At 40.3% G+C, this 17,590-nt stretch overlaps 1 protein-coding gene across 15 annotated transcripts in view; it reads left to right on the top strand.

Annotated features, from left to right (window-relative positions):
- DST (dystonin) overlaps window positions 1-17,590 on the top strand; it is a 520,430-nt gene that overhangs the window by 1,343 nt on the left and 501,497 nt on the right. The window lies entirely within an intron of this gene.

Raw genomic sequence — 17,590 nt, forward strand, 5'->3', positions numbered from 1 at the left:
CTACTTAAACAGGTGACCGGCTGCACTGATCCAGTGGAACTCTTGTAGGACTAGGCCTGCTGGAGACAGAACAAAACCGAGAAGCACAAGCTCTCCCAACGCAACGTTTCTCAATGAGTTTCCAGGCCAACCCCCACTTAAGGCCAGATGATTTCCCCTTCTTTCCCGGGGAGTTTCACACAGCCAGGAGGTTGCTAGTAGCAATGGGTGATGTGGCTTGATCATCTTAGCAAAGACTTGATAGTTAAACACCCTGCATCGGCTTGCTATGTACCTGAGAAGTTATTTCACATTTCATTTCCCTTGTTAATCCGGTGTTTTGTTGCACCCTGGATGTTTGATTGGACGCTGGTTGCTTGAAAGCTTTCACTGTACTACTGTAACACCCTGATAATGCTGCCCAGTGAGGAATTATGCGTGGGGTCCCGGTGGGTGAGAACTCTGGGCTCAATTTAGGACTGTAAAGAGAATAAAATAACCAATCAGATAATCAGAGGTTCCAATGCTAACTAATTGTGTGGTGCTGGAAGACTCAACTTCTCAGACCCTCAGTTCCCCTTCCTGTAAAATAGGGCTAATAGTACCTTACAGGGCTGTAAGGGGAGGGCAGGGTTTACCACAATCATGTTTTTTAAAAAAAAACCCATTTATGGGAATTCCCTGGCGGCCCAGTGATTAGCACTCTGCCCTTCCATTGCAGGGGGCCTGGATTCAGGGAACTAGGATCCCAGAAGCTGTGCAGTGAGGCCAAAAAAAAAAAAAAACAACCCAGAAACAAAAACTCATTTAGTTTATAGTAGCTATTCAGTACCTGATAGGTATCATTACATTTTGTAAAATTGAATTAAAATATGTAAAAATAAAAGATTTGTCTGCAAATCTTAAAGTCTTTATTAGATTAATTAATTCAAAGTTATCTGAAACAACATAAACTGTGTCTATTATAAACCAGCCCTTTTTGAATATCTGATTAATAGAATAACCCATCTAGAAGTGATAAAAAAAATCCATCACAGTCAAGGTATGAACACCAAAATTTACGATTTTTATTTTAAGGAGAGATTACCAGTCCAATACACATCAATGCTAGAACCAGAATTAAAATTCTGTTATGGGTTGTTAGATCAACCATCAAGTGTTTCAGCGAAAAGTGCAGACAGAAAAAATGAGATAGGACTATGTTTTGTTTAGTTACCTGTCAGTTAAGTATTTATTCCTAAACTTGCCTTTGGTTAGGAAAGCTGAGAGTGACTATTTAACTCTATAGTTCATTTCACAAGATCCCCTGTAGAGACTGACGTCCTGTGTGTGCTTCATATTTGCCTAATCTGCTGGGTTGTGAGCATCTTGACGGCCTGGACCAAGTGTCTCATTTAGGGCTGTATCCCCACTGCCTGTTGTATAATAAATATTTATCAAATGAGTGAAAAATTCCTCAATGAGTGCCTGTTCCCATAACTGGGCAAATACAACTCAGAATTGGGCCGAAGAGAAAAACTTTTTGTACTTTCTCAGGACAGTGCTCAGAATTCAGTATTTGCTAAATCCCAGCTCTTATTTCCAGATGTTAAAATATTGCTCTGGAGTTTGTACTGAAAATGTACATCACTAATTACAAGAAAACGGATTTGGTTAGAATTTTTTTCTCAGAAAGTTCAGTGCAGTGTTACTGTCGTTTGTTGATAGCCCACCTGTGTTCTTGTTCGTACCAAGGTCTGGTGTTAAACTACTCAAAGAAAGTCATGTGATAAGTGAACACCCTTAGACTGTTCCAGGAGAATGTCTGTTTCATCATTGTTTCATGTTCACTACAAATAAAACATTTTCTCCTAAGGAAAACAGAGGGGTGGAGTTTTTCCCCCTTCTCCCTTTCAAAACGCCATTTCCTGCAGGATTTTCTCCATGGGAAATACCTCTGAAGTTTTTGGATTCTAGCAAATTAGAAAATTAGAACTTGGGTTGCTTTTTAGCAGTAGCTGATGCAAAATAAGTATCAAATAAAACGATTTTGTTTTCTTACAAGTTATAGTCCTGTCGAGTATTCTATTACTTATCCCAGTCTCAGTCTGTAGGTAAGTCACTCTCAGTGTTTCTGTAGTGGTCAGATGAGGGAAGTGGGTTTAAGATCTGCTGGCATATTTGGAAATGTGAAAGAGGTTTGGGGATGCCCTCGAACACAGGAGAAGTTCAGTTAGCGCTTGGTGCTTTACTTGGTGGAGGATATCGCTTCTGTTTTCCATATGTCCAGAAAGGAGTCCCATTGGACAGGAAATTTCAGGATGTTTCTTCCCAGGTAGGGAGAGAAATACTCCCAGCGGGGAGACTTTGTCATCAGGACCCAGCATGCTTTGGGGAAGTTTTGCAGCAGGAAAAAAAAAAATCCACGTCTCTCATCTGAGTGGCTGCAGCTTTTTAGTTCTCACTAAGTGAATAATCGGGCTTCCCTGGTGGCTCAGATGGTAAAAGCGTCTGCCTACAACTCGAGAGACACAGGTTCGATTCCTGGGTCAGGAAGATCCACTGGAGGAGGAAGTGGCAACCCACTCCAGTACTTCTGCCTGGAAAATTCCATGGATGGAGGAGCCTGGCGGGCTACAGTCCTTGGGGTCGCAAAGAGTCGGACACGACTGAGCAACTAGACTTTCACAGGTGAATAATCTCATCTCAATCTCTCTCTCATAAAGCTAGAAATAATTGATACAGATATTTATGAGATATTTGGCAACTACCAACAATCCCCTTTCGGAGAAGGCAATGGCACCCCACTCCAGTACTCTTGCCTGGAAAATCCCATGGACGGAGGAGCCTGGTGGGCTACAGTCCATGGGGTCGCAAAGAGTCGGACGTGACTGAGCAACTTCACTTTCACTTTCACAAGTGACTAATCAACATCTCATCTCAATCTCTCCCTCATAAAGCTAGAAGTAATTGATACAGATATTTATGAGATATTTGGCAACTACCAACAATCCCTTTTTATTTTCACACACTTGCAAACTCATCTTTACTGGCTTAGGATTTCCCTAAATTTTAATGATAGCATATGAGAATGTGAAATTATTAACGACCCAGCAAGGGCTAAACCCCAATTCTCTAACAGATGAAGAGGGGCTCAGTTAGATAACTAGAAATATGCACTTTGTATGTAAAAATAAAGAACTTGTTCTGTGTGACACACACACACATACACACATACATATATATATCAACAATACATATACTGATGAGAAGTGATTTCATATTGATGTGAGACAGTCTGGAAACCAAGTGCTCATTCTGGGTCTGTAAGAAGGATACTTTTCCTGAGGACTTATAAGATTTGATGCTGTGACTTTACACAATGCCTGTTACCCTAGACGCCTGTGATGAGGACCAGACAATGACAATCTTGATTTTAAGGAAATCTCAGAAAGTGATACGGGTAATTGAGGTACCATTAGATTACAAGAAAGAGCTTTGGGAGCCCTTCAGGAGAGTGGAGACAATTACATATAATGCCCTTGAGAATACCCAGTGTGGACAGCGGTACATGATCCCTATTCATCAGCTCAGTGGAATAAGGGCAGCCTTGTTTGATATCAGGAAAAGCAAGAGTGTGCTTTGTGTCCATCAGGATTGAGTAAATAACTTCACTTCCCGTTTCAGGGAAAAGGAACCACTGTGTGATTTTTAACTGTGTCGTTCACATTCCAGAGAATCATGTGCCCAGAATTCTCAGTGAAAGAGAGAAGCTCAGTGGAATGAGTTTTTAGTGGCCATTTGATGAAGCTGTCAAGGCATATCCTTTAGATTTTCCCAGGGACTCTCCACATTACCTTCTCCTAGATGAATAGGTGGTCCACAGACTCTCTCGGCCTCATCGTGTTCCCAGAGCCTCTCTGCACCAAACCATGGAAGCATGTTCAGTGGAGTAACCGTGGTTCACAGCTTCTCCTGGAATCTGCATCTTCCATTAAGAATTACCAATCTAGGGACTTCCCTGACGGTCCAGTGGCTAAGATTCTGAGCTTCCAGTGCATAGGACCAGGGTTCGATTCCTTACCGGGGGACTAGATCCCATGTGCTGCAACTAAAGATCCTGTGTGCTGCAGCTGAGACCCAAAGGAAAAAGAGTGTTACTCATTTAGTGAATTAGAGAAAATGATAGTTTATTATTGAGTTTTCTTTTGCAATTAATGTATCTTTATAAACAGATTCCTTGCCTGGAGTTAAATTCTAGATCTAAGTCAGTTTATGCTAATTAAACCAATCTTAAGTTGAACTCGACACATGATATTGGGTTCGTTTTGCTTCACTCAATTATTTTAAAAGCAGACATTTATTTTTTCATCACCTACAAGGTATAACATTAGATGGTAGGAATAACAAAGGGTCTGAGGTATAGCCCTTGCCCTTAATGATAACTTTTCAGGTCACTCCCAATAGCAGTGCTGGAATTTTGCAGTTACTGGTTGGGTTCCCGTAACTGAGCTGTTGTGCGATTTCCAGCTATGAATCACAAATGTGATGGAAGCATCAGAGGCCAAGCTGTGCAAGTACAGCGAGTACATTCATGAAAAGGACAAATTCACCCCATCCACCGGGTCACCACTAGCGTAGAAGTCACCCTTACTTCAGCTCTGTGGTGACAGAGGATGCTGAGAGCTAAAGAAGAAAAAAAGAAAGAAACCTAGTGTTTTTTCTTGTATCCAAACCTATTAAATCTAATCTAGAAGAAAGCTTTTTCAGAGAAGTCTGAAATCTTTGTCTAAACTTAAGGGTTAAGAACTCAATTTTTGACACTGCAGTTACAGCATAGAACCAGGCAGAAAACAAGCAGTGGTTTGATGAGACTACAGGAATAAGAGTTTAGAGTCTTGGTTTGGGTTCCAGCTCTGCCACTAACTGTGCCATCTTAGTCTAGTCTCTCAGGGGCTCTGACACAGACCTGCTGTTCTCACTGGTAACACGAAGGTGATCTCTGAGTAAACAGGCCCTGTTTTTGCTATGTGCAAAAAAAGCAACCTGCTAAAAAAGGCATCATGTAAAGCACAATTCTTTCTACGAATTTAAAGCAGGTAGAGGTAAAATAGCTTCCCTGGTGGCTCAGACGCTAAAGCGTCTGCCTGCAATGCGGGAGACCCGGGTTCGATTCCTGGGTGGGGAAGATCCCCTGGAGAAGGAAATGGCAATCCACTCCAGCACTCTTGCCTGGAAAATCCCATGGATGGAGGAGCCTGATAGGCTACAGTCCATGGGGTCGCAAAGAGTCGGTCACGACTGAGCGACTTCACTTCCAAAGGTAAAATAAGCATGTCACAGAATATAGCATAAGCATGAAGTAACAGATTATTATAAAAAGGTTGGAATAATTCTGATGATGTGATGGCTTCTGGCTGGGGTGATCAGAGAAGCCTTCCAGGAGCAGGTGATATTTCTGTTGCAGCGTGCAGGCTGAGTAGTATCCAGCTAGACAGAGAGGGACTCAGAGCAAACCCCCAAGACAGCAGAACCACTTAATAATAAGCAACAGTTTAGGAAACACACTTGTTTTTTGATAGCTCAGAACATGTCCATGTGGTTAGAAGGTAGGGGTCTTGAGATCATATCATGGAATGTAGAACTGGAAACATAAGTAGGTGCCAGCTATAATAAAAAATTATTTTTGAGTACCACTAAGTAGCTGACAAAGGCTTTCACAGAACGTTATTTGAGTGTCTTAGGAGGAAACCTGCTCTGAACTCTCAAAAGAAGCAGAGTTTTTATTTCTTTTCTAGCAACTACGGCAAAATAGCCCATTTACTCTTTTTACTGTGTCACAGAGTGTGGAGAGTTGTGGCCTCAGCTCTAAGGCCTGGGACCATGGCTGGCCGGGGACCTTCCTGGTCACTGGAAAGCTGTGTTCTTGCAGGACATTGTGCGTTTCAGATTTACTTCTCAAGCATCACTGGGTTATACTTGACCACGGACACCGTGTGTGTCCAGGGATTTGCAGGCAATTTATTATGTACAAGGCCATGTGATACATTACAGTTTTCAAAAATATTTCAAATATGTCTCTGCTTTTAAACTTCTTCTTGAAGAAAATCCCCCTCCCATAATAATCTGAATGTCTGTTTCCTCCTCAAATCTTCAAGCCTAGCCCGTCACCCTCAGCCAGTGACTTCTGTCTCCTAACTCACTGAAGACATCAGTGCCACCAAGTAATAGCACTTTAAAGTTCTTGCCCCTGCATATTAAGTGGCATCTTAATCTTCCCTCCCACCCATTTGTCCGCCTCCTTATGGATGTTTTATGCTTATGCCATGAATTCCTTGTCTTCTTGTCTCTCAGGGGAGTTGACTCTGCTGTTTTGTCTTCTGTTGCTCCCTCTCTGCTGGCACCTGCTCCTGACATATAAACATCATAGGTGCATCCTTTCAAAAACAGTGCAAACCTCCCTATACCACTAGCTCTTCTCTTGGCAAAAAAAGTTCCCTGAAAAAGGTTCTTTATCTGCCACCTCCCATTCCTTCAGTTCAGTTCAGTTGCTCAGTCATGTCCAACTCTTTCCGACCCCATGGACTGCAGCATGCCATGCTTCCCTGTTCATCACCAACTCCTGGAGCTTACTCAAACTCATGTCCATCAAGTCGGTGATGCCATCCAACCATCTCGTCCTCTGGTAGCCCCTTCTCCTCCTGCCTTCAATCTTTCCCAGCATCAGGGTCTTTTTCAGTGAGTCAGTTGTTTGCATCAGGTAGCCGAAGTATTGGGAGTTTCAGCTTCAGCATCAGTCCTGCCAATGAATATTCAGGACTGATTTCCTTTAGGATTGACTGGTTTGATCTTTCAGTCCAAAGGACTCTCAGGAGTCTTCTCCAACACCACAGTTCAGAAGCATCAATTCTTCAACACTCAGCTTTCTTTATAGTCCAACTCTCATATCCATACATGACCACTGGAAAACCATAGTTGTGACTAGATGGACCTTTGTTGTTGGCAAAGCAATGCCTCTGCTTTTTAATGCGCTGTCTAGGTTGGTCATAGCTTTTCTTCCAAGGAGCAAGCATCTTTTAATTTCATGGCTGCAGTCACCATCTGCAGTGATTTTGGAGCCCAAGAAAATAAAGCCTGTCACTGTTTCCATGCTCTTATTTATTTCTCGACTTAGTAAAATCTACTTCTGCTGCTGCAGCTTGAAACCACTCACCCTTTGCTCAGCCATGAGTTCCATATTACATTCCATATTTCTGTATTAGGTTTCATCGGCCTGTCTTGCATTGGACTTTGTTGACAACTGATCCCTTCTTTTTAAAAAATATTTATTTATTTGTTTATTATGTATTTATTTGGTTTCGCTGGGTCTTAGTTGCTGCATGTGGGATCCAGCTCCCCGACCAAGGATTGGACCCAGGCCTCCCACATTGGGAGCTTGAAGTCCCAGCCACTGGACCACCACAGAAGTCCCAACACCAGTCCCTTCTTGAAACTCTTCCCCCTTTTATTTTCTGGCCACGGCTCCCTCTGTTCCTATGCTAAACCCTCTTTTTACTTACGTTGATATTCCCAAGTTATTCCCTTTCTCCTAATTTTTAAAATAACTTTGTTGAGATAAAATTCACATACTATATAGTTCACCCATTCAGTGATTTTTAGTGTGTTTATAATGTGCAACCATCCCCCCCGAGAAAGCCCATACCAGTTAGCAGTCACTCTGCATTCACCTCCCACCTCCACACCCCAACCATAGGCAACCACTTACCTAGTTTTGTCTAAATAGATTGGCTGGACCTCATGTTACTCATCCTGTTCAAACTGTGCTTGTACTCACATATTTCCTGTTTTAGTTCCTTTTCACAGAATGAAAGTGAAAATTGCTCGGTCGTGTCTGACTCTTCGCAGCCATACAGTCCATGGAACTCTCCAGGCCAGAATACTGGAGTGGGTAGCCTTTCCCCTCTCCAGGGGATCTTTCCAACCCAGGGATAACCCAGGTCTCCTGCTTTGCGGGCGGATTCTCTACCAGCTGAGCTACAAGGGAAGCCCAAGAATACTGGAGAGGGTAGCCGATCCCTTCTCCAGCAGATCTTCCTGACCCAGGAATCAAACTGGGGTCTCCTGCATTGCAGGTGGATTCTTTACCAACTGAGCTATCAGGGAAGCCCCTTCACAGAATGGTTACTTTGAAATCCCTATGTCAATTCAGGCTTCACTCTTGACCTCCAGATACACAGAGTCAACCCTTTTCTCTCATCCTCACGTAGGTGCCCCGCAGGGATCTCAGACTAAGTATGTGCCCCCGTTGTGGAGAGTGGCACACCCTCACCCCTGAGGCTGCAGTTGTCCAAGCTAGAAATCTAGAAGCTGTGACAGACCCCCTCATCCATCCTATCCTGTCCTGCCTTCCTTACCATCCTCCCAATGACTACCTTGCTTCAGACCCTATAACAATCCTCCAGGCAAGTCTCCCTAACTCCCCACTCCCAGTCCATGTACACTAATTTAGTAAAGATCATCTAAAATACAGATTAAGTCTTAAAACTTACTAGTCAGGGAGCCGTTCTGATCCTGGTGATCCCAGCATAAGATGGGTTATTAATAACCATGGATTTCTATGGACTTCTCTGGAGGCCCAGTGGTTAAGACTCCATGCTTCCAGTGCAGAGGAGCTTGCATTTGATCCTTGGTTGGGGAACTAAGACCCTGCATGCTTCGTGGTGTGGCCAAAAAAAAAAAAAAAAAACAGCTAAGAAAAAAAGTAGAAACTACAGGGATTTCTGTTCTCTCACAGCAGGAAGTCTAGAGATGCCGCTGGCTTTGGTGCAGCAGTCCCGCTTGTTATCGCTGGGGCGATTCGGATGGTCCTGGCCTTTCCCTCGTGGTTGCACCGTTCTAGACATCATGCCCGAATTCAAGGAAGGAAGTGAGGGAAAAGGCAGAGCCAGTCAAGGAAAGATATTCATTAGGAAATCAAAATCTTTGCCGGATGCCTTTCCAGTTAGATTTCTTATGCTTCATTGGTCAGAACTGTGTCACAGCTTCACCTCTCACTGCAGAGGAAGTTTCGAATATGAGCTTTCATTTTTCCTGGCTTCCTGGTAGAGGTAGGCAGGAAGAAAAGGTTGGATAGGCCATATTCCTCCCCTGCTTAAAATCTTTCAGTGGCTTTCCACTTTGTTCTGAGTAATAAAGTTTGACCTTTTTAATGTGATATCAGAGGGATCCCTATGCTGATGTCCTGGTGACGGTTCTAATTCTCCAAACAGACCATGACTTTTTGGATTATTGGTTTTGATCATGTTATTTCCAACAGAGAAAGCCCTTCTTTGTCTTCCTTTTCTTTCTTTGCACACCCACTCCTAACTAAAGCAGAAATACTCAGGCACCGAAAGACAAACTCTTTGCTCTTCCTTCAAAACTCAGTTCATAAGTTGTCTTCAGGAACCTTTCTTAACTCCCTTGTTATAATAATAATAATAGTTGAGTTTTAAAAATTTGTCTCTCTTAAAAGATTGTAAGTATCTTGAAAGTGAAGGTGAAGTCTCTCAGTCGTGTCCGACTCTGCGATCCAGTGGACTGTTGAAGATAGACTAAAACCCTGGTTTTTAGCTCCGTAAATGTTTGGTGAAGGAATGAATGTATTTGATGTTTTCTAAAGTCAGTTTAGTTTTCAGTTCTCATGGATGTTAACTTTCAAAATATTCCCGTATCCTTGTTTTATTTAAAGGGAAAGAGACAGATTTTTTCATTTTTTATTTCGGGCATACTCATAACCCCTGATGGTTACCTTAGTTGCGCCTTGGTTAACGTCCTGTGTTTGCTTTGAAAATATGCAGATTCAGACACTTTTTTTTTAATATAAGGATAACTGCTTTACAAAATTTTGTTGTTTTCTGTCAAACCTCAACATGAATCAGCCATAGGTATACATATATCCCCTCTCTTTTGAAAGTGCCTCCCATCTTCCTCCCATCTCACCCCTCTGGGTTGATACAGAGCCCCTGTTTGAGTTTCCTGAGCCATACAGCAAATTCCCGTTGGCTATCTGTTTTACATATGGTAATGTAAGTTTCCATGCTACTCTCTCCACACATCTCACCCTCTCCTCCCCTCTCCCCATGTCCACAAGTCTGTTGTCTATGTGTTTCTCCGCTGCTGCCCTGCAAATAAATTCTTCAGTGCCATTTTTATAGATGCCGTATATATGCATTAGTATGCGATATTTATTTTCTTTTTCGGACTTACTTTAGTCTGTATAATAGGCTCTAGGTTCATCCACCTCATTAGAACTGACTCATATGTGTTCCTTTTTATGGCTGAATAATATTCCATTGTGTATATGTACCACAACTTCTTTATCCATTCATCTGTCCATGGGCATCTAGGTTGCTTCTGTGTCCTAGCTATTGTAAATAGTGCTGCAGTGAACAATGGGATGTGTCTTTTTCCATTTTGGTTTCCTCAGGGTGTATGGCTAAGAGTGGGATTGCTGAGTCATATGGTGGTTTTATTCCTAGTACTTTAAGGAATCTCCATGCCGTCTTCCATACTGGCTGTATCAATCTACATTCCCACCAACAGTGCAAGAGCGTTCCCTTTTGTTCACACCCTCTCCAGCATTTATTGTTCGTAGACTTTTTGATGATGGCCATTCTGACTGGTGTGAGGTGATACCTCATTGTAATTTTTATTAGCATTTGTCTAATAATGAGGGATGTTGAGCATCTTTTCATGTGTTTGTTAGCCATCTGTATGTCCTTTTTGGAGAAATGTGTGTTTAGGTCTTTTTCTCACTTTTTGATTGGGTTGTTTGTTTTTCTGGTATTGAGTTGTATGAGTTGCTTGTATATTTTGGAAATTAATCCTTTGTCAGTTGTTTCATCTGCTATTATTTTCTCCCATTCTGAGGGTTGTCTTTTCACCTTGCTTAAAGTTTCCTTTGCTGTGCAAAAGCTTTTAAGTTTAATCAGGTCCCACTTGTTTACTTTTGTTTTTATTTCCATTACTCTAGGAGGTGGGTCATAGAGGATCTTGCTTTGATTTATGTCATTGAGTGTTCTGCCTTTGTTTTCCTCTAAGAGTTTTCTAGTTTCTGGTCTTACATTGAGGTCTTTAATCCATTTTGAGTTTATCTTGTGTATGGTGTTAGGAAGTGTTCTAATTTCATTCTTTTACATGTAGCTGTCCAGTTCCCCCAGCACCATTTATTGAAGAGGCTGTCTTTGCCCCATTGTATATTCTTGCCTCCTTTGTCAAAATAAGGTACCCATAGGTGCATGGGTTTATTTCTGGGCTTTCTATCTTGTTTCATTGGTCTGTATTTCTGTTTTTATGCTGGTACTATACTGTCTTGATGACTGTCGTTTTGTAGTATAATCTGAAGTCAGGAAGGTTGATTCTTCCAGCTCCATTCTTCTTTCTCAAGACTACTTTAGCTATTCGGGGTCTCTTGTGTTTCCATATAAATTGTGAAATTTTTTGTTCTAGTTCTGTGAAAACTTCCATTGGTAATTTGATAGGGATTGCATTGAATCTGTAGATTGTGTTTGGTAGTATAGTCTTCACAATATTGATTCTTCCTACCCAGGAACATGGAATATTTCCCCATCTGTTTATGTCTTCTTTGATTTCTTTCATTAGTGTCTTATAATTTTCTGTGTACACTTCTTTTGTCTCCTTAGGTAAGTTTATTCCTAGATATTTAATTATTTTTGTTGTAATGGTGAATGGGATTGATTCCTTAATTTCTCTTTCTGATTTTTCATTGTTAGTATAGAGAAATACAATTGATTTCTGTGTCCTAATTTTGTATCCTGCAACTTTGCTAAATTCACTGATTAGCTCTAGTAATTTTCTGGTAGTATCCTTATGGTTTTCTGTATACAGTATCATGTCATCTGCAAACAGTGAGATCTTTACTTCTTCTTTTCCAATCTGGATTCCTTTTATTCCTTTTTCTTCTCTGATTGCTGTAGCTAGGACTTCCAGAACTATGTTGAATAACGGTGAAAGTAGACACCCTTGTCTTGTTCCCGATCTTACGAATAATGCTTTCAGTTTTTCACCATTGAGAATAATGTTTGCTGTAGGCTTATCATATATGACCTTTACAATGTTGAGGTAGTTTCCTTCTGTGCCCATTTTTTGAAGAGTTTTCATCATAAATGGGTGTTGAATTTTATCAAAGGCTTTTTCTGCATGTCTTGAGATTATCGTTTGTCTTTATCTTTGAATTGGCTAATATTGTTATATCACATTGATTGATTTGCATATATTGAAGAATCCTTGCATCCCTGGAATAACTTGATCATGGTGTATGAGCTTTTTCAATGTGTTGTTGAATTCTGTTTGCTAAAATTTTTATTGAGGATTTTTGCATCTGTGTTTATCAGTGATGTTGGCCTGTAGTTTTCTTTTTTTTTGTTGCGTTTGTCTGGTTTTGGTATCAGGGTGATGGTGGCCTCATAGAATGAGTTTGGAAGTGGTCCTTCCTCTGCAATTTTTTGAAAGAGCTTTAGAAGGATAGGCATTAGCTCTTCTGTAAATGTTTGACAGAATTCTCCTGTGAAACCATCTGGTCCTGGGCTTTTGTTTTTTGGGAGATTTTTGATCACAGTTTTAATTTCAATGCTTAAAATTGGGTTATTCATAATTTCTGGTTCAGTCTTGGAAGATTGAACTTTTCTAAGAATCTGTCCGTTTCTTCCAGATTATCCATTTTATTGCCATAGAGTTGTTCATAATAGTCTCTTATAATCCTTTGTATTTCTGCATTGTCTGTTGTAACCTCTCCTTTTTCATTTCTAATTTTGTTGATTTGATTCTTCTCTCTTTTTTTTTCTTGATGATTCTGGCTAAAGATTTGTCAATTTTGTTTATCTTCGCAAAGAACCAGCTTTTAGTTTTATTAATCTTTACTATTGTTTCTCGGAGAAGGCAATGGCACCCCACTCCAGTACTCTTGCCTGGAAAATCCCACGGACGGAAGGGCCTGGTGGGCTGCAGTCCATGGGGTCGCTAGGAGTCGGACACGACTGAGTGACTTCACTTTCACTTTTCACTTTCATGCACTGGAGAAGGAAATGGCAACCCACTCCAGTGTTCTTGCCTGGAGAATCCCAGGGACGGGGGAGCCTGGTGGGCTGCCGTCTATGGGGTCGCACAGAGTCGGACATGACTGAAGCGACTTAGCAGCAGCAGCAACTATTGTTTCTTTCATTTCTTTTTCACTTATTTCTGCTCTGATCTTTATGATTTCTTTCCTTCTGCTAATTTTTTTTGTCTTTTTCCAGTCGTTTTAGGTGTAAAGTTAGGTTGTCTATTCGATGTTTTTCTTGTTTCTTGAAGTAGGATTGCATTGCTATAAACTTCCTTCTTAGAACTGCTTTTGCTGCATCCCATAGGTTTTGAGTTGTTGTGTTTTCATTATCATTTGTTTCTAGAAGTTTTTTGATTTCTTCAGTAACCTGTTGGTTATTTAGAAATGTATTGTTTAATCTCCATGTGTTTGTGTTTCTTACGGTTTTTTTCTTGTAATTGATATCTAGTCTTATAGCGCTGTGGTCAGAAAAGATGCTTGATACAATTTCTTAAATTTATTGAGGTTTGGTTTATGACCTAAGATGTGGTCTATCCTGGAGAATGTTCCATGCACATTTGAGAAGAAAGTGTATTCTTCTGCATTTGGATGGAATGTCCTGAAGATATCAATGATATCCATCTCATCTACAGGCCCTTTTTAAAATGAGTTGAAAGTATTTACCAACATTTTTATATATTATTGAAGAGATTTTTATACTTTGAGGTGAGAATTTTGAACTTTAATATTTTGAATTTTGAGCTTTAATATTTAATGTGTGTGCATGTGTGCTTAGTCGGGTCTGCCTCTTTGCAACCTCATAGACAAGCCCACCACCCTCCTCTGTCCATGGAATTCTCCAGGCAAGAATACTGGAGTGGGTTGCCATTTCCCATTCCAGGCGATCTTCCCCACCCAGGGATCAAACCCATGTCTCCATCTCCTCAATTAGTGGGCAGATTCTTTACCACTGAGCCTACAGGCAAGCCTAATATTTAACGTTGCTTCAATTTATAATCTGAAACATCAACATAAATGTACTTTGAATTATCTTGTACATGTTTCCCTTATTACCAGTTTTGGTTTCCCAGCTGTAGTACCTCATCTTATGTTTTGTTCGAAATCAAATTGGTGTCCAGTGGTGTTGCTTTAACTGTCATGATCTTAAGTGAAAACACCAGGGCAATTTTAACCTATGCTTTATGCATTCATGCCAGGTGAAGGCCAAGTAATGTGCTGTGGGTATCTTTGTTCAGCTAGTTTTAAGAAGTGTGGTGGTAAGTTTAAATAAAAAAGATCAGAAATGCCAAATACCAAGGTAAATATAAAATTTTATTCTTTGTAATTTCTGTTTTTTTAAATTGAAGGATGATTGCTTTACAGAATTCTGCTGGATTCTGCCATACGTCAATATGAATCAGTCATAGGTATACGTATGTCCCCTCCCTCTTGAACCTCCCTCCCACTTCCCTCCCCATTCCACCCCTCTAGGTTGTTACAGAGCACTGGTTTGAGTTCCCTGAGTCATGCAGCCAATTCCCATTGGCTGTCTCTTTTACATATGGTGATGTAAGTTTCCGTGTTTCTCTCTCCATATGTCCCTCCCTCTCCTTCCTCCACCACTGTGTCCATAAGTCTGTTCTCTAGGTCTGTATCTCCATTGCTGCCCTGCAAACAATTTCATCATTACCATCTTTCTAGTGAAACTGTAAAACATATGATTGTTTAAAGCACAAATGATAACATTGTGGGAGTTGTAATGTATACGAAGAATGACAGCTATAGTGTAGAGAAGTACAGGGGAGTAAATGGGCTCCCCATATGATTGCAGGATTTCTATATTTTATATGAAGTGGTGTATTAACTCTAAATACTAAATAGAATGAAACGTTAAAGATGAACATTTTAATTCTCAGAGGAACCAGTAAAAAATAATACACAGCCAAAAGATAAACCTAAATTTAATTCTAAAAAAATATCCAAATGATCCATAGAAGGAAGGGACAAAGGAAGAAAAAACAGAGAAGACAGAATGAAAATAAGAAGATGGTAGACCTCAGTCCAATCCTATCAATTATTATATTAGATTGAAAGAGAACAGATGGAAAAATGTAAATGCTATAAATAATAATCAGAAGAAGATTGGAGTGGCTCAGACAAAATAGATATCAAGGCAAATAACAGAGATTAAAAAGGATGTTTCTTTTTTAATGATTTAAAGACTAAATGTTCAGGAAGATGTAATCATAAATGTATGCATGGAGTAAACATTGTCAAAATTAAAGGGAGAAGCAAACAGTTTTGGAATCACAGTTGATGATTTCAACATCCTTCTCTCAGCAATTGGTACAATATCCAAATAGAAAATCAGTAAAACTATAAGCAATCTTAATAATGCCATCAACTGCCTTGACCTAATTGATATTTATAGAACACCATACCCACATGACTCATTCCCAAAGACAGACTATATTCTAGGCCATAAATCAGTTCACAATACAAATTAATTTAAATATGAAAGGATTGAAATCATATATAGTATATTTTCTGATCATAACACAATTAAACTAGGAATCAATAACAATAATATCTCTAGGAAAAACCTCCCATATTTGGAAGCTAAATAACATGCTTTAGAAAATTCGTTCACCAAGAAAGAAACCATAAGGAAAATTAGAAAATATTTCGAAGTGAATGATAATGAAACACAGTATCTCAAAATTGTGGGATGCAGCCAAAGCAGTGCTGAGAGGAAAACATATAGCTTTTACTGCTTATGGTCTATAATCTAACAAATTGTCAACTTTAAGAAGCTAGGGGATTAAGAAAAGGAGAAGTAAATGCAAAATAAGTAGAAGGAAGGACATAATAAAAATCAGTAAACATTGGTATTAAACAAAAGACATACAATAGAGAAAATTAACAAAAGCAAGATTGTTTTTTTAAAAGTATTTTAAAATTGAAGTATAATCTACAATTTTTTGTTAGTTTCAGGTAGATGGCAAAGTGATTCATTTATATATACGTGTATGTTCCTTTTTAGATTCTTTCCTGTTGCAGATTATTACAAGATATTGTGTATAGTTCCCTGTGCTTCACAGTAGATCCTTGTTGTTTACCTATTTCATATATAGTAGAGTGTATATATTAGGAGAAGGCAATGGCACCCCACTCCAGTACTCTTGCCTGGAAAATCCCACGGATGGAGGAATCTGGTAGGCTGCAGTCCATGGGGTTGCCAAGAGTTGGACACGACTGAGCGACTTCACTTTGACTTTTCACTTTCATGCACTGGAGAAGGAAATGGCAACCCACTCCAGTGTTCTTGCCTGGAGAATCCCAGGGATGGGGGAGCCTGGTGGGCTGCCGTCTATGGGGTCACACAGAGTCAGACACAACTGAAATGACTTAGCAGAAGCAGCAGCAGAGTGTATATATTAAAGTTGGTTTTTTGAAAAGATCAACAAAGTTTATAAATATCAAGCTAGACTGATCAAAAAATGACAAATCACTGATATAACACGTGGAAGAAACATTTTAACAATAAAAATCACAGACATTAAGAGGAAAAGAGAGTATTCTGTACAACTTTATGCCAAGAAATTTGACAACTTAGATGAAATGGACAAATATCTTATAGCTCTCTAATTATTCACCATGTCTTAGAACTACTCTAAGTCCCAGATCCTAAGTTCTGAAGTATCTCTCTTTGACCACATCCCTGCCTGTCTCTGCATCTCATCATGAGCTCTTAATGAGTTTCTTGCTTCTCTAAGTTCAGCCTGTCACCACTTCCTGGTTTAACTTCACTTGCCTTTCTGCTTAGTATAGACTGTTAATCAATTGTGTAGAGAAGCTTTTACTGTTGTTCTCACTTTGGTCATTCAGTTCCTCTACCACAGTGACTTGAAATTTATCAGATCTGAGTCAGTGACTTTGCTTTTCTTTCTTATGCCCAGGAGGCCTGGCCTTACTGGACAGCATCGTAAAACCCAGCCATTTGTTATGTTATCCAGCAACCAGGTTTGCTCCTAGAGAGTATCAGCTAGCTTCTGCTTTGTAACAGTGAACAATAACAGTTCGAATGTTAACTATTTAGCCTGCAAGTCTGAGAACTGGCAGTTTGAGCTGTGCCCAGCTGGCCAGTGGTTCTGGTCTGAGTCAGGCTTGGCTCATCACAGCCGGCCCCAGTCACATGTTGGCTTCAATTGATGAGCTTCTGGCTGACTCACAGTTTGCCTGTACATAGTCTGTCCCCTTCCATCAGACCACCCGGGCTTGGTTCACCCGTGGTTGGTTAGATTCGGATTCTCAAAGCAGCAAGAGTGGAAGTGCATGAGGCCTTTGGGGGTCTGTCTAGGCTCTCAGCTCATCTGTGGCCTCTGCTCATACATTGTTTTGACCAAAGCAAGTTATAGGAAGTGAGGGAAGTAGAGTCCTGGTGGGAAAAGTAGAATCATGTGCTGGCCACTTCTGTAATCTTGTGGCTAGTCTTTTGATTTATGTCTGGTTTGCTGCTGTCTGCTGTTCCTTAGCACTGATTTTAAGGTT

The sequence above is a fragment of the Bos indicus x Bos taurus genome, chromosome 23 (assembly GCF_003369695.1).
Source record: "Bos indicus x Bos taurus breed Angus x Brahman F1 hybrid chromosome 23, Bos_hybrid_MaternalHap_v2.0, whole genome shotgun sequence".
NCBI classification, from domain to species: Eukaryota; Metazoa; Chordata; class Mammalia; order Artiodactyla; family Bovidae; genus Bos; species Bos indicus x Bos taurus.